A 12,660-nucleotide genomic window follows, 5' to 3' on the forward strand; every position below is an offset into this window, starting at 1 on the left:
CCTCCTGCGAACACAGCAAGCTATACACAATCTACTTGACGACAACGGCAAAAATTAGCGTTTCCACCTTATAGAACGTCGTGCTCTGGACACATTTCGTGGAGACGAACGCCAGCAATCGTGACACCAAACTGCGCCTGTGAATCCTGTCGTTGCACCACGCACTGTGCTGCTACGACAATTTAAGAAAGAGACGCTCACGGCTTGCCGCGCTGTTTTCGTCGCGGGTAATCAGTGCTACGGCTTCCGAGACAGAAAACATTGGCAGCGGTGGGATTCGAACCCACGCCTCCGAAGAGACTGGTGCCTGAAACCAGCGCCTTAGACCGCTCGGCCACGCTACCTACGCGCCACGGCGGTCACAGGAGCTGCGTTCTTACCCACGAGACCACACCGCAATGGCACAAAAACGAGAAGTAAAAATTGGCAGCGGTGGGATTCGAACCCACGCCTCTGAAGAGACTGGTGCCTTAAACCAGCGCCTTAGACCGCTCGGCCACGCTACCTGCGTCAGTGTTCTTCGCTTTTGTGGAAACAGTGCGCGACACAGCTCCCTGTTCTGCTGCAACTGGCTGCTCATCCATTGCACCTCAAACAACTGCCCTTTTCGAATAGAGATTAACTACACAGGCAGCTGCCCGCGCTCTGGTGCGGCGGCATTGCGTGTTGATAATGAACTGGTAGTGCCACCTGCAGCCTGCGGAACATGAGTGAAAAATGAAGAGGGCACTGTGATTTCAAACACTGAGTCACAATCGTCACTGCAGCGACAGCAAGGCAAAACTTTAAAATTTGCCGTGACCAGGATTCGAACCTGGGTTATTGCGGCCACAACGCAATGTCCTAAACCACTAGACGATCACGGCCACGGAAGCACCGCCGAGAGCAGTTCTCGCGACTGCAAGTGGCGATGCACAGCAAAGCTCAGCCCACACACCACTGTGTCTCCCCACAGCTGTGTCAGACGCGGTCTCCATTACATGTATACTGGCAAGCGAACGTGTCTGCGCTGTTAGGACACTAAGCAGTGTGGTTAGCTGCATTCAACCCCCGTGGCAATGTCTTGCAGTCCTCCAGCTCTGTTGACCACAGGTAGGTGCCTCGATAAGAGGTGGATACATGTCGCATCGCTCTCGCCGTCACTTGTCACCACGAATCGTACTTAACGTAGTTTTCTGCAAGCGTCAGCGGAGCGTCAGTCGAGCTAAGTCGGGACAAGTCGCATAAGAGGAGCAACAAAATGCGCATTTCCGGTACCGGGAATCGAACCCGGGCCTCCTGGGTGAGAGCCAGGTATCCTAGCCACTTTTTTTTTTTTTTTTTTTTTTTTTTAACCCTGGACCCTTAGGTTAAAAGCCTAATGCTCTACCGACTTTTTTTTTTTTTTTTTTTTTTTTACAGCATTCTTTTAAGTCCAAAGGGAAACACACAACAGACACACACACACACACACACACACACACACATACACACACACAGACATACACACACACACACTTAAATAAAAAGAAGATATAATTGGTTTCTAATGCAAACAGCAAAGGGTGGATTTGTACCTCAATTTTGATATACTGGGAGTGCATAATTAATTCATATTTTTTTTTCATTGTGTAAAGTTAGAGGTGACAGTGAGATTCAGGCCTGCGGAAGCAAAGTGGGCAGGGGTCGAAGCCCGAGGCCTGGCCACGACGACTCCACCGTCCTGTTTCCGAAAGGCACCTGTACAAGGGCGTAGTATTATCCCCTACTGTCTCGGTTCGTGGTCGCTCGTTTGTTTTTCTTGAGCGCCCTAAAGGTCCACGAAATCTTCAGTCCTGGATGTAAAGAAGAAACATACACCAAGGCGGTAAATCCCGAAACAGTATAAAAGAAAATGGCTCACACAGGTGTCCTTAGCCAACACCCTCTCTTTCAAATGTCAGGCTAAGCATATTTGCAAAATCATCACGGAGGCCTGGCAATCGCAAGCGCTGCCAGTAAGCAGTAAGCATGTACTGCCGAAATGCTAGGTGTCCATCGTCTTCATGACAACTGATGACAAAATGTACGAAATGTCCAATCAACCACATGACTGTATGGAGCTTCGTTCGCGGAAAAAGGAGGAATCGGGCCGGACGATGATGTCAATAGTATAAGCGGCTTCAGCAGACCTAGTGACAAAAGCAAGTTGTTTCCTGAGCCAACGCCAATTGGCAAGGTGCCCACAGCAGGTGAATCGATGTTCAAGGGTATCCAGGAGACCACACCGAGTACAGGTGTCCGTGTCAGAAAGACCAATACGGTGCAGTCGTACATTGGTGGGAACCAAATTATTTATTACCCTATACCACGTGGACGCCACGGCCATAGAGTGGATCGGCAGACTAACATTCTTCCAGACGTTCCTCCAGGACACAGATGGAGACGCCAGTTCTATTGGATTGGGACCGGCCAGCCCCTCCCAGCGGGCAATCAAGCCCTTGGTCGTTGGCACCGGTCGCCGCAAGAAGACGTCACCGAGGTAACTCACCGCAATGTAAAACTCCCGAATGTGTTTCAGCTTAATATTTAGCCGTCCGACATCGACAGGTGGAGCAAGGCTCGCCGGACGCACAACAGTAAAAAGCCTGGATGTAATTGAAGTCTCTTCTTGCGTAACAATTAGAGTCGTTCGGCGGACGTACAAAGCAGACGCCTTGCGAGTAATGTCAGAGAGGCCCAAGCCTCCGGAGATACGCGGTTTCGTCATAACCTCGTAACGTAACTTGAATAGATGGCCCTTCCATATAAACCTGCTAGACAATTGGCGCAACCTTTTCGCCACCATCATGGGAAGTGGGAACAGCTGAGCAACATAATAAGCTTTACATAGAACGTAGGTGTCTAAAATTCTGACTTTTGCAAAATGGTAGCAGAGCGCTGCTCATGGACCATCAGAGCCCCCTGTATCTTCTCGGTGACAGATTTCCAATTGAGAGCCGCCATTTTTAGAGGACACCGATCAATGATAATCCCCAAGGACGTATGGCGATCGACAAAAGTGGCCCAAGGGACATCAGCATCGCGAAATCCTCGAATATCAAGGAACTTACATTTACCCTGATTGAGACGCGCTCCAGAGACACGACAGTATGCATCAACTGCCCCTTTCAACAACCGGATATCATCACGTTGACGGAGGAGAACAACGACATCATCCGCATATGCCTTAACAGAGAGCTTCCCACCAGAGAGGGACATACCCTGAAGCTTGAGAGCAATAGTCCGAAGCAGCGGTTCCAGGGACAATACGAATAAAGACATAGAGAGCGGACTACCCTGAGGCACTCCGCGCGGATAGCAATGGGCGGCGTCAGCTGCCCATTGACTGACACCCGAGCTGTTATTCCCCTATACAAATTGCCAAGAACACCACGTGATGAAGCGTTAAAACCTATTGTACCTAAAACATGATCTAAAAACACATGACTGACGTGATCAAAAGCCTTGTAAAAATCAAGGAAGGCAAAGGCACAATGTACGTTTGTAACCGCCGCAACCGAGACAACATCCCGATATTCGGCTACTGGTGTCAGAATAGATCTATCATGAAACAACATTGATGTGCACCAATCACACCCCGAAGCAGAGAAGACAACCGGCTATTGAGCGCTCTAGCAGCTGTCTTGTAGTCAAAGTTCAGCAATGTGAGCGGACGAAGATTGGCAGCAGATAAACGACCAGAGGACTTCGGAATTAAAACAATTTTCCCTACTTTAAAATCGGCAGGCACATCCACCCCCCTGACAATCTCATTTAAAATCTGCGTAAAATGCCACCCAAAAGAGGCCAAAAACGGAGATAAAATTCTTTAGGCAGGCCGTCTGGACCCGGCGATTTACTGGACGGAGAGCGAGCAATAAAATCGAAAACATCATCTACCTGGAACTCCCGGAGAAATTCGCCGTTCGCGTCAGGCGCGATCGTCGCAGTTAGATCCCCAAGGACATCATCCGAAAGAGACTCACCAGAATCATCGGCAGAATATAGACTAGTATAATACTGATGAAGAGCACGAACCATTTCCTCCTGTGCAATAAGCTGTCGTCCATCATCCACCGTAAGAGAAGAGATGAAGGAGCGACGACGACGAGTCTGATGCCGTAGCAGGTGGTACAAGGATGTCAGCTCACCTTCAACAAGAGAGTGAGGTTTCGACTTAACTCGCAGACCATCCATCTGTCGTCGTTTAAGGCTCAAGAGCTTGGCTTTAATACGACGAACATCATGGATCCGCAGTGGAGAGGTACCCGCCGCGACATATAGTTCACGCAGGACAGAGTAGTAATATTCATACGTGTTCTTAAAATCACGCGCCCTTGCAGCACAGTAAAAAATCAAAGTCTGACGAATCTTGGGCTTGGCAAACGCAGTCCACCAAACCAGCAAGGAGGGGTATCGCGGGACAGAGCGAAGACATCGCTCCCACACGCCACTTATAACATCATCCATAGCACTGTCGGCAAGGTGGGAAACATTTAACATCCACTGGGAACGATAAAGTTTTGCAGGTTGGTGACTAAGATTTACAGTTGCAGTAAAAGCACAATGGTCAGAAAAACTAGTAGGAATAACATCGACAGAAAGAATTTTATCACATAAAAAATCAGATAAATAGAATCTGTCGAGTCTACTGCATGAGGACCCGGTAAAAAACGTATATTTCACCAGGGTTGGATATTTGTGTTCCCAAACATCACGCAGATGCATCGTACGAACTAAGTCATGTAAATCACGGCAATAATTAAAATTGGGGGACTGGTCTGCAGGGCGTAAAACACAATTAAAATCGCCTCCGAGCAGGAGACTCCGAGGACTCTGGCGCAAAAGATAAATAAGCTCTTCTTTATAAAAGCGCGATCGAGCCACAGTGTGACCCGAACCAGAGGGGGCATACAAAACAACGAGGCGGAGATCAAAAAGACGACAACCAATCCCACGGCCAGAGTCAAGGAATTCAATGTCAGTAATAGGAATGCCCTCTCGAGAGAAAAGAGCAGTTCCTGTTGAATATTCCGGCGCGACATTAAAAGCAGTTTGAAATCCAGGTAGAGAGAGATCAGAAAAACAACACTTCCTGCAAAAACACTACGTCCGCACAGGCGTCGTAAATAAACTGCCGCAAAGAGGCAATGCGAACGTCGGACTCAATACGGTTAACATTTAAGGTAAGAAAGGTGTATGCTTGAACCATAGACAGAAAAGCGAGAAAACAAATCACCTACACCGACGCACCAGCGTCACAGTCCATACCAGGGGTGACGGAGGCATCCGAGGGAGGGGGAGTGCTACCCCGTTCCGCGGATCCCTTACGTTTCGGTTTTTTACGAACAGCATTAACGTTCGGCTGAACGCGTAACTTGCGTCGGCTGACGGGCAAGGAAGCTTCAGCCGCCGGTGACGTAGGAGGGTCAAGTTCTGTATCCGACACCACCCGCGCCGGTCCACATGCGGGATCCGGGGTCGCCGGAAACATCCGACGAAACGGAATGGTCAACACCTGCACTAGCTTCCGGCAAACATGGACTGCACGGAGGCGAAACGTGAGCAGGAAGGTCCGATGGCGCAGAGTTGGAAGGAAGCGGAGCAGCTCCGCTGGCAGAGGTATGGGGCAGCGAAGCAGGAAGTTGTCGCGGCTCCACTTGTTGTGACATCGAAGTCGGTTTGGAAGACGGCGCCAACAGGCCCGACCGACGTCCCGACTCGAGAGAAGCTGCGTCGGAGGCCGGAGGGGGGCCAGCAGCCGCCACCGGAACCGCTACCTCAGGAGGGCAGGGAGCAGCTACAGTACACAGTGGCTCGGAGGATGCCGGTCGCTCGGACTGGGGCATCTCAGGGAGATCCTCATCCGTACTATTTCCATCGTGTGGGCGACGCCTCTTATTATTCAAAAGTGGCACACCCACCTGAGGGACAGACGGAAACAACATCAGATTTAGCACGCAAAGGAGGAAATTCTGTGTCAGGGGTGCGCAAAACCTGTGGCGGGGGCGCTACTACCACTGGACTGTGCTACACCAAGAGCAGAACCACCTGCAACGAGGTCAGCGACCGTTAACTTGCGACGCTGTTCGAGAGAATTTTTTAAAACAAAAACCCTCCGCGGACAGTCAGTACGCACGTGACCACTTTCATTGCACAAAAAACAGGTGCCAACCTGACCACTATATGTTACATGGACACGATATCCACCGATCTGCAGGTGAGATGGAATATTCTGCTTAATGTGCATTTCGACTGAACGAATACCACTGTAACATTGCAGGCGATGTTGGCTTGACCAGCGTTCAAGGCGAATGCTCTTTACATCACCATACTTCTGTAGACCCTCCTTAAGATAGACATTATCCACCTCCGGTGGAAGGTTGTAAACACGAACATTGGTATACGTGATGGAAGCATTGGAAAGCAGAACGGTACTTACAGAATCATCCCGATGCCGAAAGAGAACTTGATGACCATATTTAGAAAGAATTTTATCAACCTGAAGTGGGTCCATGAACTTAACAAAGAAAACATACAGTTCGGTATCAAAATAAGCAGTGTGCACCTGATCCGAATGAACACCAAAGGTATCTACCAACCAATCATGTATCTCAAGGGAACTAGGTTGCACATTGCGGGTTGACTTGTCGAAAGTAAAACTAACTGTAGCCTGACGAGGAATAACCTGGGACGACATTTTCAAAATAGGCGGTCGAAACCGCTACACACAACACACTGAAATAAGGACAGAAAGTAACAAAAGGTACGAAACAACGACGGAGAAACACTCACAGAAGTTGCAACACAACACGTAAACAACGATAGTCCACTATACGTAACGCTACGGCGGAGCGGATGACTAGGCACGTCCACACTGCACGGCGTCTAAAGCGGAACTGAGCCACTAGACCACACCGGATAACGACGCCAGGGCTCCTCCTGCGAACACAGCAAGCTATACACAATCTACTTGACGACAACGGCAAAAATTAGCGTTTCCACCTTATAGAACGTCGTGCTCTGGACACATTTCGTGGAGACGAACGCCAGCAATCGTGACACCAAACTGCGCCTGTGAATCCTGTCGTTGCACCACGCACTGTGCTGCTACGACAATTTAAGAAAGAGACGCTCACGGCTTGCCGCGCTGTTTTCGTCGCGGGTAATCAGTGCTACGGCTTCCGAGACAGAAAACATTGGCAGCGGTGGGATTCGAACCCACGCCTCCGAAGAGGACTGGTGCCTGAAACCAGCGCCTTAGACCGCTCGGCCACGCTACCTACGCGCCACGGCGGTCACAGGAGCTGCGTTCTTACCCACGAGACCACACCGCAATGGCACAAAAACGAGAAGTAAAAATTGGCAGCGGTGGGATTCGAACCCACGCCTCCGAAGAGACTGGTGCCTTAAACCAGCGCCTTAGACCGCTCGGCCACGCTACCTGCGTCAGTGTTCTTCGCTTTTGTGGAAACAGTGCGCGACACAGCTCCCTGTTCTGCTGCAACTGGCTGCTCATCCATTGCACCTCAAACAACTGCCCTTTTCGAATAGAGATTAACTACACAGGCAGCTGCCCGCGCTCTGGTGCGGCGGCATTGCGTGTTGATAATGAACTGGTAGTGCCACCTGCAGCCTGCGGAACATGAGTGAAAAATGAAGAGGGCACTGTGATTTCAAACACTGAGTCACAATCGTCACTGCAGCGACAGCAAGGCAAAACTTTAAAATTTGCCGTGACCAGGATTGGAACCTGGGTTATTGCGGCCACAACGCAATGTCCTAACCACTTTTTTTTTTTTTTTTTCTTTTTTTTTTTTTCATTTTGTTCGATATAGTTCGTTGCGTGTGGTCTGGGCGGACGTCACAAGACATCCGTTAAAGTTGATCGTTGAATCCTTGACTCAGTTTTTTTATTGCAGAGAGCACACAGGCCTCTGACCGAACACGCTGAGCTACCGTGCCGGCTATCAGGATGGCCGGAGACGGGATTGAACCGTCGTCCTCCCGAATGCGAGTCCAAACCACTAGACGATCACGGCCACGGAAGCACCGCCGAGAGCAGTTCTCGCGACTGCAAGTGGCGATGCACAGCAAAGCTCAGCCCACACACCACTGTGTCTCCCCACAGCTGTGTCAGACGCGGTCTCCATTACATGTATACTGGCAAGCGAACGTGTCTGCGCTGTTAGGACACTAAGCAGTGTGGTTAGCTGCATTCAACCCCCGTGGCAATGTCTTGCAGTCCTCCAGCTCTGTTGACCACAGGTAGGTGCCTCGATAAGAGGTGGATACATGTCGCATCGCTCTCGCCGTCACTTGTCACCACGAATCGTACTTAACGTAGTTTTCTGCAAGCGTCAGCGGAGCGTCAGTCGAGCTAAGTCGGGACAAGTCGCATAAGAGGAGCAACAAAATGCGCATTTCCGGTACCGGGAATCGAACCCGGGCCTCCTGGGTGAGAGCCAGGTATCCTAGCCACTAGACCACACCGGATAACGACGCCAGGGCTCCTCCTGCGAACACAGCAAGCTATACACAATCTACTTGACGACAACGGCAAAAATTAGCGTTTCCACCTTATAGAACGTCGTGCTCTGGACACATTTCGTGGAGACGAACGCCAGCAATCGTGACACCAAACTGCGCCTGTGAATCCTGTCGTTGCACCACGCACTGTGCTGCTACGACAATTTAAGAAAGAGACGCTCACGGCTTGCCGCGCTGTTTTCGTCGCGGGTAATCAGTGCTACGGCTTCCGAGACAGAAAACATTGGCAGCGGTGGGATTCGAACCCACGCCTCCGAAGAGACTGGTGCCTGAAACCAGCGCCTTAGACCGCTCGGCCACGCTACCTACGCGCCACGGCGGTCACAGGAGCTGCGTTCTTACCCACGAGACCACACCGCAATGGCACAAAAACGAGAAGTAAAAATTGGCAGCGGTGGGATTCGAACCCACGCCTCCGAAGAGACTGGTGCCTTAAACCAGCGCCTTAGACCGCTCGGCCACGCTACCTGCGTCAGTGTTCTTCGCTTTTGTGGAAACAGTGCGCGACACAGCTCCCTGTTCTGCTGCAACTGGCTGCTCATCCATTGCACCTCAAACAACTGCCCTTTTCGAATAGAGATTAACTACACAGGCAGCTGCCCGCGCTCTGGTGCGGCGGCATTGCGTGTTGATAATGAACTGGTAGTGCCACCTGCAGCCTGCGGAACATGAGTGAAAAATGAAGAGGGCACTGTGATTTCAAACACTGAGTCACAATCGTCACTGCAGCGACAGCAAGGCAAAACTTTAAAATTTGCCGTGACCAGGATTCGAACCTGGGTTATTGCGGCCACAACGCAATGTCCTAACCACTAGACGATCACGGCCACGGAAGCACCGCCGAGAGCAGTTCTCGCGACTGCAAGTGGCGATGCACAGCAAAGCTCAGCCCACACACCACTGTGTCTCCCCACAGCTGTGTCAGACGCGGTCTCCATTACATGTATACTGGCAAGCGAACGTGTCTGCGCTGTTAGGACACTAAGCAGTGTGGTTAGCTGCATTCAACCCCCGTGGCAATGTCTTGCAGTCCTCCAGCTCTGTTGACCACAGGTAGGTGCCTCGATAAGAGGTGGATACATGTCGCATCGCTCTCGCCGTCACTTGTCACCACGAATCGTACTTAACGTAGTTTTCTGCAAGCGTCAGCGGAGCGTCAGTCGAGCTAAGTCGGGACAAGTCGCATAAGAGGAGCAACAAAATGCGCATTTCCGGTACCGGGAATCGAACCCGGGCCTCCTGGGTGAGAGCCAGGTATCCTAGCCACTAGACCACACCGGATAACGACGCCAGGGCTCCTCCTGCGAACACAGCAAGCTATACACAATCTACTTGACGACAACGGCAAAAATTAGCGTTTCCACCTTATAGAACGTCGTGCTCTGGACACATTTCGTGGAGACGAACGCCAGCAATCGTGACACCAAACTGCGCCTGTGAATCCTGTCGTTGCACCACGCACTGTGCTGCTACGACAATTTAAGAAAGAGACGCTCACGGCTTGCCGCGCTGTTTTCGTCGCGGGTAATCAGTGCTACGGCTTCCGAGACAGAAAACATTGGCAGCGGTGGGATTCGAACCCACGCCTCCGAAGAGACTGGTGCCTGAAACCAGCGCCTTAGACCGCTCGGCCACGCTACCTACGCGCCACGGCGGTCACAGGAGCTGCGTTCTTACCCACGAGACCACACCGCAATGGCACAAAAACGAGAAGTAAAAATTGGCAGCGGTGGGATTCGAACCCACGCCTCCGAAGAGACTGGTGCCTTAAACCAGCGCCTTAGACCGCTCGGCCACGCTACCTGCGTCAGTGTTCTTCGCTTTTGTGGAAACAGTGCGCGACACAGCTCCCTGTTCTGCTGCAACTGGCTGCTCATCCATTGCACCTCAAACAACTGCCCTTTTCGAATAGAGATTAACTACACAGGCAGCTGCCCGCGCTCTGGTGCGGCGGCATTGCGTGTTGATAATGAACTGGTAGTGCCACCTGCAGCCTGCGGAACATGAGTGAAAAATGAAGAGGGCACTGTGATTTCAAACACTGAGTCACAATCGTCACTGCAGCGACAGCAAGGCAAAACTTTAAAATTTGCCGTGACCAGGATTCGAACCTGGGTTATTGCGGCCACAACGCAATGTCCTAACCACTAGACGATCACGGCCACGGAAGCACCGCCGAGAGCAGTTCTCGCGACTGCAAGTGGCGATGCACAGCAAAGCTCAGCCCACACACCACTGTGTCTCCCCACAGCTGTGTCAGACGCGGTCTCCATTACATGTATACTGGCAAGCGAACGTGTCTGCGCTGTTAGGACACTAAGCAGTGTGGTTAGCTGCATTCAACCCCCGTGGCAATGTCTTGCAGTCCTCCAGCTCTGTTGACCACAGGTAGGTGCCTCGATAAGAGGTGGATACATGTCGCATCGCTCTCGCCGTCACTTGTCACCACGAATCGTACTTAACGTAGTTTTCTGCAAGCGTCAGCGGAGCGTCAGTCGAGCTAAGTCGGGACAAGTCGCATAAGAGGAGCAACAAAATGCGCATTTCCGGTACCGGGAATCGAACCCGGGCCTCCTGGGTGAGAGCCAGGTATCCTAGCCACTAGACCACACCGGATAACGACGCCAGGGCTCCTCCTGCGAACACAGCAAGCTATACACAATCTACTTGACGACAACGGCAAAAATTAGCGTTTCCACCTTATAGAACGTCGTGCTCTGGACACATTTCGTGGAGACGAACGCCAGCAATCGTGACACCAAACTGCGCCTGTGAATCCTGTCGTTGCACCACGCACTGTGCTGCTACGACAATTTAAGAAAGAGACGCTCACGGCTTGCCGCGCTGTTTTCGTCGCGGGTAATCAGTGCTACGGCTTCCGAGACAGAAAACATTGGCAGCGGTGGGATTCGAACCCACGCCTCCGAAGAGACTGGTGCCTGAAACCAGCGCCTTAGACCGCTCGGCCACGCTACCTACGCGCCACGGCGGTCACAGGAGCTGCGTTCTTACCCACGAGACCACACCGCAATGGCACAAAAACGAGAAGTAAAAATTGGCAGCGGTGGGATTCGAACCCACGCCTCCGAAGAGACTGGTGCCTTAAACCAGCGCCTTAGACCGCTCGGCCACGCTACCTGCGTCAGTGTTCTTCGCTTTTGTGGAAACAGTGCGCGACACAGCTCCCTGTTCTGCTGCAACTGGCTGCTCATCCATTGCACCTCAAACAACTGCCCTTTTCGAATAGAGATTAACTACACAGGCAGCTGCCCGCGCTCTGGTGCGGCGGCATTGCGTGTTGATAATGAACTGGTAGTGCCACCTGCAGCCTGCGGAACATGAGTGAAAAATGAAGAGGGCACTGTGATTTCAAACACTGAGTCACAATCGTCACTGCAGCGACAGCAAGGCAAAACTTTAAAATTTGCCGTGACCAGGATTCGAACCTGGGTTATTGCGGCCACAACGCAATGTCCTAACCACTAGACGATCACGGCCACGGAAGCACCGCCGAGAGCAGTTCTCGCGACTGCAAGTGGCGATGCACAGCAAAGCTCAGCCCACACACCACTGTGTCTCCCCACAGCTGTGTCAGACGCGGTCTCCATTACATGTATACTGGCAAGCGAACGTGTCTGCGCTGTTAGGACACTAAGCAGTGTGGTTAGCTGCATTCAACCCCCGTGGCAATGTCTTGCAGTCCTCCAGCTCTGTTGACCACAGGTAGGTGCCTCGATAAGAGGTGGATACATGTCGCATCGCTCTCGCCGTCACTTGTCACCACGAATCGTACTTAACGTAGTTTTCTGCAAGCGTCAGCGGAGCGTCAGTCGAGCTAAGTCGGGACAAGTCGCATAAGAGGAGCAACAAAATGCGCATTTCCGGTACCGGGAATCGAACCCGGGCCTCCTGGGTGAGAGCCAGGTATCCTAGCCACTAGACCACACCGGATAACGACGCCAGGGCTCCTCCTGCGAACACAGCAAGCTATACACAATCTACTTGACGACAACGGCAAAAATTAGCGTTTCCACCTTATAGAACGTCGTGCTCTGGACACATTTCGTGGAGACGAACGCCAGCAATCGTGACACCAAACTGCGCCTGTGA

The 12,660-nt window shown here is 51.6% G+C and overlaps 18 non-coding genes across 18 annotated transcripts; all 18 read right to left on the reverse strand.

Annotated features, from left to right (window-relative positions):
* Nucleotides 1-262: 262 nt before the first annotated feature.
* On the reverse strand, nt 263-344 carry Trnal-cag. Its single transcript has one exon. It is a non-coding gene; the product is annotated as a tRNA-Leu (tRNA).
* Nucleotides 345-424: 80 nt separating this feature from the next.
* Trnal-aag lies at nt 425-506 on the reverse strand. The gene has a single exon. It is a non-coding gene; the product is annotated as a tRNA-Leu (tRNA).
* Nucleotides 507-793: 287 nt separating this feature from the next.
* On the reverse strand, nt 794-866 carry Trnah-gug. The gene has a single exon. It is a non-coding gene; the product is annotated as a tRNA-His (tRNA).
* A 6,334-nt stretch (nt 867-7,200) lies between these two features.
* On the reverse strand, nt 7,201-7,283 carry Trnal-cag. Its single transcript has one exon. It is a non-coding gene; the product is annotated as a tRNA-Leu (tRNA).
* Nucleotides 7,284-7,363: 80 nt separating this feature from the next.
* On the reverse strand, nt 7,364-7,445 carry Trnal-aag. The gene has a single exon. It is a non-coding gene; the product is annotated as a tRNA-Leu (tRNA).
* A 979-nt stretch (nt 7,446-8,424) lies between these two features.
* Trnae-cuc lies at nt 8,425-8,496 on the reverse strand. The gene has a single exon. It is a non-coding gene; the product is annotated as a tRNA-Glu (tRNA).
* A 278-nt stretch (nt 8,497-8,774) lies between these two features.
* On the reverse strand, nt 8,775-8,856 carry Trnal-cag. The gene has a single exon. It is a non-coding gene; the product is annotated as a tRNA-Leu (tRNA).
* Nucleotides 8,857-8,936: 80 nt separating this feature from the next.
* Trnal-aag lies at nt 8,937-9,018 on the reverse strand. The gene has a single exon. It is a non-coding gene; the product is annotated as a tRNA-Leu (tRNA).
* Nucleotides 9,019-9,305: 287 nt separating this feature from the next.
* Nucleotides 9,306-9,377, reverse strand: Trnah-gug. The gene has a single exon. It is a non-coding gene; the product is annotated as a tRNA-His (tRNA).
* Nucleotides 9,378-9,759: 382 nt separating this feature from the next.
* Nucleotides 9,760-9,831, reverse strand: Trnae-cuc. Its single transcript has one exon. It is a non-coding gene; the product is annotated as a tRNA-Glu (tRNA).
* Nucleotides 9,832-10,109: 278 nt separating this feature from the next.
* Nucleotides 10,110-10,191, reverse strand: Trnal-cag. The gene has a single exon. It is a non-coding gene; the product is annotated as a tRNA-Leu (tRNA).
* An 80-nt stretch (nt 10,192-10,271) lies between these two features.
* Trnal-aag lies at nt 10,272-10,353 on the reverse strand. Its single transcript has one exon. It is a non-coding gene; the product is annotated as a tRNA-Leu (tRNA).
* Nucleotides 10,354-10,640: 287 nt separating this feature from the next.
* On the reverse strand, nt 10,641-10,712 carry Trnah-gug. The gene has a single exon. It is a non-coding gene; the product is annotated as a tRNA-His (tRNA).
* A 382-nt stretch (nt 10,713-11,094) lies between these two features.
* Nucleotides 11,095-11,166, reverse strand: Trnae-cuc. The gene has a single exon. It is a non-coding gene; the product is annotated as a tRNA-Glu (tRNA).
* A 278-nt stretch (nt 11,167-11,444) lies between these two features.
* Trnal-cag lies at nt 11,445-11,526 on the reverse strand. Its single transcript has one exon. It is a non-coding gene; the product is annotated as a tRNA-Leu (tRNA).
* Nucleotides 11,527-11,606: 80 nt separating this feature from the next.
* Trnal-aag lies at nt 11,607-11,688 on the reverse strand. The gene has a single exon. It is a non-coding gene; the product is annotated as a tRNA-Leu (tRNA).
* A 287-nt stretch (nt 11,689-11,975) lies between these two features.
* Trnah-gug lies at nt 11,976-12,047 on the reverse strand. Its single transcript has one exon. It is a non-coding gene; the product is annotated as a tRNA-His (tRNA).
* A 382-nt stretch (nt 12,048-12,429) lies between these two features.
* Trnae-cuc lies at nt 12,430-12,501 on the reverse strand. The gene has a single exon. It is a non-coding gene; the product is annotated as a tRNA-Glu (tRNA).
* Between the last annotated feature and the right edge of the window lie 159 nt (nt 12,502-12,660).

This window comes from Schistocerca piceifrons, unplaced genomic scaffold (assembly GCF_021461385.2).
Source record: "Schistocerca piceifrons isolate TAMUIC-IGC-003096 unplaced genomic scaffold, iqSchPice1.1 HiC_scaffold_1962, whole genome shotgun sequence".
Classification (NCBI taxonomy): domain Eukaryota; kingdom Metazoa; phylum Arthropoda; class Insecta; order Orthoptera; family Acrididae; genus Schistocerca; species Schistocerca piceifrons.